This window comes from Varroa destructor, unplaced genomic scaffold (genome assembly GCF_002443255.2).
Source record: "Varroa destructor unplaced genomic scaffold, Vdes_3.0 BEIS01000003.1, whole genome shotgun sequence".
Lineage (NCBI taxonomy): Eukaryota > Metazoa > Arthropoda > Arachnida > Mesostigmata > Varroidae > Varroa > Varroa destructor.
In genome coordinates this window covers 32,603,410-32,609,095 of record NW_019211456.1, presented here as the reverse complement: position 1 = coordinate 32,609,095, position 5,686 = coordinate 32,603,410, and the positions used below count along the sequence as shown (strand labels likewise).

The 5,686-nt window shown below is 42.5% G+C and overlaps 1 non-coding gene across 1 annotated transcript; it reads right to left on the bottom strand.

The window, feature by feature from the left end:
• Positions 1 to 5,407: 5,407 nt before the first annotated feature.
• On the bottom strand, positions 5,408 to 5,479 carry TRNAQ-CUG (transfer RNA glutamine (anticodon CUG)). Its single transcript has one exon. It is a non-coding gene; the product is annotated as a tRNA-Gln (tRNA).
• Between the last annotated feature and the right edge of the window lie 207 nt (positions 5,480 to 5,686).

The following is a 5,686-nucleotide window of genomic DNA, read 5'->3' as shown; positions in this document are numbered from 1 at the left end:
GTCTGCCAACCAGAGAGTCAGCTAATAGCTAAACAGGCGTCTACTGGAAGGTCTGTCGACTGCGTAGATGTCATGGCTAGTCTAGTGAAAGAAAGGAAATACCAATCAAAGCGCAAAACAACCGGCTTGCTGATGGTCTAGCGAATAGTTAGGTTAAGCCTCAGTATCTGGGTGAACAGGTAAGTACTGTGAGTAGTCAAGGCCAGATAGCTAGCTGTAGAGGCCGGAGCCATGCGGAACTTGATCACTTTCAACGGACAAATAGTTGGACCATAATCGGGGCGGTTATCGAGCGACGCGCTTCTTCGAAGACCCAGCATTTTTCAGGATAGGATCCTAGGAATGCTGCGCGTATATTCCCAGCCAGTTGCCGAACGACCATATAACAGCCAACCACGACAACAACGATAGAGGAGAATCGCAGTTTCTAACTGGCAAGCAACAAGCACGTTTCGTAATACACGGATACCAAAGACGATCATGACCTTTTCTTTCTGCGAAACTTAAATACGCATATCTCCGAACGTTCAGGAGGGCTCTGTGGGCAGTTTTCGTTGCAGTATTGTATGTACAAACCCTGCTATGATTGCTTTACTTTGCATCGATCCCTTTTGTTTGAAAAATACACATCGACGAATCATTATGATCAATCATTATCTACTTAATAACAACATCCTTTCATACATATGCTAAGTACTAGATCTGCTTTATTGTTACACACGCCTACTATAAAAAAAGGTACAATACTTTCTCCGAGTGAACGTGTTCTAGCGGGCTGATACGGAGCGGATCACGACTGCTGAACAGACCAGTTCGAATAGCCCTACGAATAGATTTAGCCGAAATAACCAAATATGCACGTGCGTACACGCGTGCATGTTTTCATGGATTTTTTTAATTATTGTAATCTATATATATATATATATATATATATATATATATATTCGAAAAACATGAACGACGCCCAGCGAAAATCGGCCGCCTATCAGGGGTATTTTTGGGACAGTTGCCACAACGGAACCACCGATACCAGCGAAAGCGTCATAGAAACACAGACCGGCTTACTGGTTTTATCGTCCGTTTTCGGAGTATTTACGAGTGGCTGTGGGAAAACACCAAGCAATAGGAGAATGCTAAGCGACAAAAAGTCGCTTCGTTCAAACGGCAGAGCAATATGGCCAGACAAACAGGCGCTCCCTGCCGTTCGAAGCACCGCAACTATCACCGCGAGCACCATTTTCTCACATACGTAGCCGGTCCGCTACACAGAAGTTGGTCCAACTCCAAATCACTTGCTGGCAAACTTTGCCGCCGCCGTTTACTCGTGCTCACAGAAGGTTAGTACAGAAGGGCGGTTGTCGAGGCGGTGCCCGGACAGCTTCACTAGCATAAGTTTCCTTCTCCGTTCAATGGCTTTTTCGGGATCAGCGCAGATGCAGTAGCAGCAGAGTCTGCTTATCGATTGTGTTACACGCGTACATGCTATAGACTCACTCTTATAACGATTCCTTAACGGGTAGATGACCGCAACCTTGGCCAAACCCATGATCGCGAGAGATTGTATCGGTACTCGCACTTCCGCGCGTATGACACGCGTGCATACGTGTGGAAAAAAAAAATGAATAAAACAAATTGCATCCACCTATAATAATCTAACGAAAGATGAGCTTCTGTTTATCTTGTAGGTTTCCTCTGAGGCCTACCTGGCGAGGACCACCTACGATTGCTAGAGTCGGTGTTATCACGTGAGGCCGTGGCATTGTTCTCAACTCCTACATATATGGCTTAGATGTTAGTAAGGCGACATGCAGTGCATTGAGCAGAGTAAGCGACACTATTGAAGCACTTGTGTGACTAAAAATATTTAAACGAACCCGCGCATTCGAAACTTCTTGGTCTCTAGAATTGTTTCATAAAAACTATATACAAACGCACGTATTCGAAAAGAAGTGAATCATCGTAATTGGGCAGCAGTGTTTGTTCATCGACTAAAGGCGCATAGCTCTACCCAAGGCAAGCAGCTGACGGACGGCAACAGCAACAGTAAATACGGCGTGCCTGATAAGCGCGATCCCTGCGTTCGCAGGCGTAAATGGCCGAACAGAGTTTGTCAGTAGAGAGAGTCGCCCCTTGGCCGTTTGATCAGCATGGCGTCAACGCCAAAATAAGCTTTGGAAGTAGGGAGCGCGCTACAGGGGAGTACGCTGCGTCTGCACCGACAAAGCGAACTCAACTGTTAGCTCTATTCCGTTCCGCAAACGTATACATTCAAATTAACCCGCGTACATGACTATGATGAGTCAGTAAGCATCCGCATCATAAGCCTGCTACATGACAAACGACACGGCTTCCCTTTCCGTAGATCAGGGTCAGAGTCGTATATATGATTGAGAGCTGAATCGCGGAGCGTCTTGCCTTTTCACTTCTGCTCGACTTGTATTGCTGCTGTGGTCTATGATACGAAAAGTACCAAAGACAGTTAGCTGCAGTGCGATCTAATAAATGCTTCGAAAAATAGTACATAACGGCCAGATTGTGCTTGTTGTCACACCGTAGATCACAGCTAATAGATAAACCATTTTTATTTTTGCCACAAATTATAGGCAGGGCATCTTGGTACATCTTGTTGTGATCTTATTCATAGCGTGTGATATCGTTTGTGAGCTTTTGTCTGTTCCTAGTACGGAATGACGCTTAGGATACCGTGCTATACATTCAATGACGCGAAATTACCCACGATTCTCGACTGAGACAGAAAAAAATTCAGAAACATATTTGTCTAAACTTTTGTGCGTGTTCCATATTCGTATTATAGTGAGCGGGTGTAGCAGGCTAGAACATCTTCATCTGGCCATCCCTGATACGTTCAGGTTTATACTATTATAGGCCACAGCGAAAGCTCTGAACCCTGGTATCCTGAATGGAATTGTCTAGTATTTGTTTTTGGGTCGCATAAAATATCGCAGTCAGCAAATTAAAAAAAAAAAACGGTCTACACTTGCTCTACGTCAGCTTCATTTAGTTGTTACTGTTTGACAAATATATTTGGCTCCAAGGAAAATGGCCCTCGTGATGTATTTCATATTACAAAACGCCTGCACGACTTATTCAACGTCTGGTATCGAAGCATTACGCCACGCTATGAATAGTAATAATACATTTGTTCACGATTGAAATCGCAAGTCCGGCTATTTTTAAAATTTCACTATGAAAATAAAGAGATAGCGATGGCCAGAACTTCCAAAGGTGGTAACAAAAAATATCTTCTCGGTATATTATGTCACATAAAGTTCACCGAAGTTTTAAGGAAGAATAAACATTTTTTTCCGCTTTACATATATGAGCGTGTGTATACGCATGTATGTATGTTTTTTAATTATGTTAATATCGTTACTCTTCCACAAATACCGCAAGATCAGAAAGTAAAAGCGTTCACCACAGCGTCAAAGTGGCGTCGCGCGGAAGAAGAAAGTGGCGTTCTCCTTTTGCAACGATTCCGCTAATGTAAGGGATCGCCTATTGTCAACGTCCGCCAGCGTGGCATCGGCGCTCGTCTCGACTGCTCGTCATCATCGTCGTCGCAGCTTCAGATATTTCAGCAATCAGCTCACTGGAAGTCTTCTTGGTTAGCCTCGGCCGTGAAGTAGCGAGGTTTCCACCGACAACCCAACGGCTTCGCTTGGTCAGCCCCAGAAAAATAAAGAAACAGTAGAGAAAATGAGCCAGATAGTTCTGCGTCTGTGACGCTTGCTGCAAACGAAAATCGGTGCTATAGAAAAATTCACTTAGCAGCTATAGCTGCGGCTCCAGTTTATAAAAGTGGATGTATTGCCTAGGAACGTTTTTGATACCTAAGAACGTAGTAAAAATTCTACAAATGCATATGGCGTCGAATAAGGGAAACTTGAACGTACCAATACGTTCGTAGCTTATTCATTTACTTGATTACCTGAACGTTCTGATCGGCCATATCAGTATTATCAAATTGAGATACATTTGTTTCGAAATTATTCAAGCTCGAAATTCTAGTTAATGTATAGCTATGTCATTTATTGTTCCCAAGGCGACAACAGCGCTATGTGTAGCAAACTGTATGGCCAACTCGTACGTGGAATCGTACGTATCGGTAGCAGTGTGCAATCGTTTGCGCCATCAAACCTGAATGAGCCGATCACGGCCCGCACAGAACATAGAGAAAACAGAAAAGCCTTGGATGCCATTCTGGGCAGCGGAAATGCCAAACAAACTAACGAGCAGTAAGGGGAGGCAGAGATGAAAGAAGTTCTAGCTAGCTCAATACCCGCCCGTTTTACTGGTGCTGGGCCACCGTCGTCTGTCCAGTCAAACGCTACTAATGTCGATCGGTAAAGTTTGGCTGGCCTCAGACAGCAACAGTAACCGACCGAACACAAATAAACAGCAGTTCCGCCAACTTGAGGCACAGAATTCTAGAAAAAATCTAAAAATTCTAATTTATAAATCGGATCGATATGCAGTAAGCGACGGCGTATACCGCTAGCTTTTTGGGCAGCTAAGTCAGCTGGACAGGGAGCGCAGGGGTAATGCTATGATAGTTCTAGGGGTCGGAATTTAGTTTGTTTAAATTTTCTACGTGTGCGCGCGTTTGTATTCCTGGATGTGTAGGAACACGCGAGCGAACAGCGATAAAAAGATAACAAGTTTTGCCAGTGCGGCTGACAGGTAGACCGATTTATGTTAGAACTGAAAAGGACAAATAAACGATTAGTAATAAGAGTCTTTATAGCTTAGACGTACATGTGTATAGACAAATAAATAGATCGTCTACGTGTTACTGCTAGTACAGCATATTAATTCTACGACTGTGAAAACTGTAATATTTAGAGCAATTGTCGAATTTTTTTACAAAATAGTTTTGTATTTTTAACTATTTTTGCTGGTCTGTGTGCAAAATTTATTATTAATTTCTATATATGCTGTATGTAAGAAATACGTCTAGTTAGTATTACAGCTATACCAGACGTTTTCTTTGTTTCATATAAAGAGATAACAACTAGGTAATATATTATATTTTGTGTGATAAAATGTGAAGTTCCTCTATATATAATAGTAGTACTAATCATATTAGTTGAGATTATCAAAGTTTCATATTGAGGCCAATTAATGCTAAAGTTACAATTGTAGTCTTAATCGTTAGTACAAATAGAGACGAGAAACCCGTATAAACAACAACGTTTGTGACTGATCAATAAAGGTTTCGAACGAATTGTTGATCTTATTTTATATTATACAGTTATTAAAAAAACATAAGTGATTGTGCGAAACCATTAGTCAGGTCTGACGCCAAATAACATTTAAAAACAAATAAATATATTTTGCTATAAATCATTGTAAGTGATAAGTAAGAAATTCTTTATCGAAGAAAAGTAGGTTCCACCGAGATTTGAACTCGGATCGCTGGATTCAGAGTCCAGAGTGCTAACCATTACACCATGGAACCAAATGGTCTGCAACCGAGAATCGAACTCGCGCCTTGTAGGTGACAGCCACAAACGCTTGCCTCTGCACCACATCGGCACGACCCACCCCACGAAGGAATCATTGGTCCTTCTAGCTTGACCCAGATTCAATCTACCGACAATCAAGCAACCACCACGTGGTTCGCCGTTCTCTCTGTCATTTTATCTGAGGCAGTTAGGGAGATGCA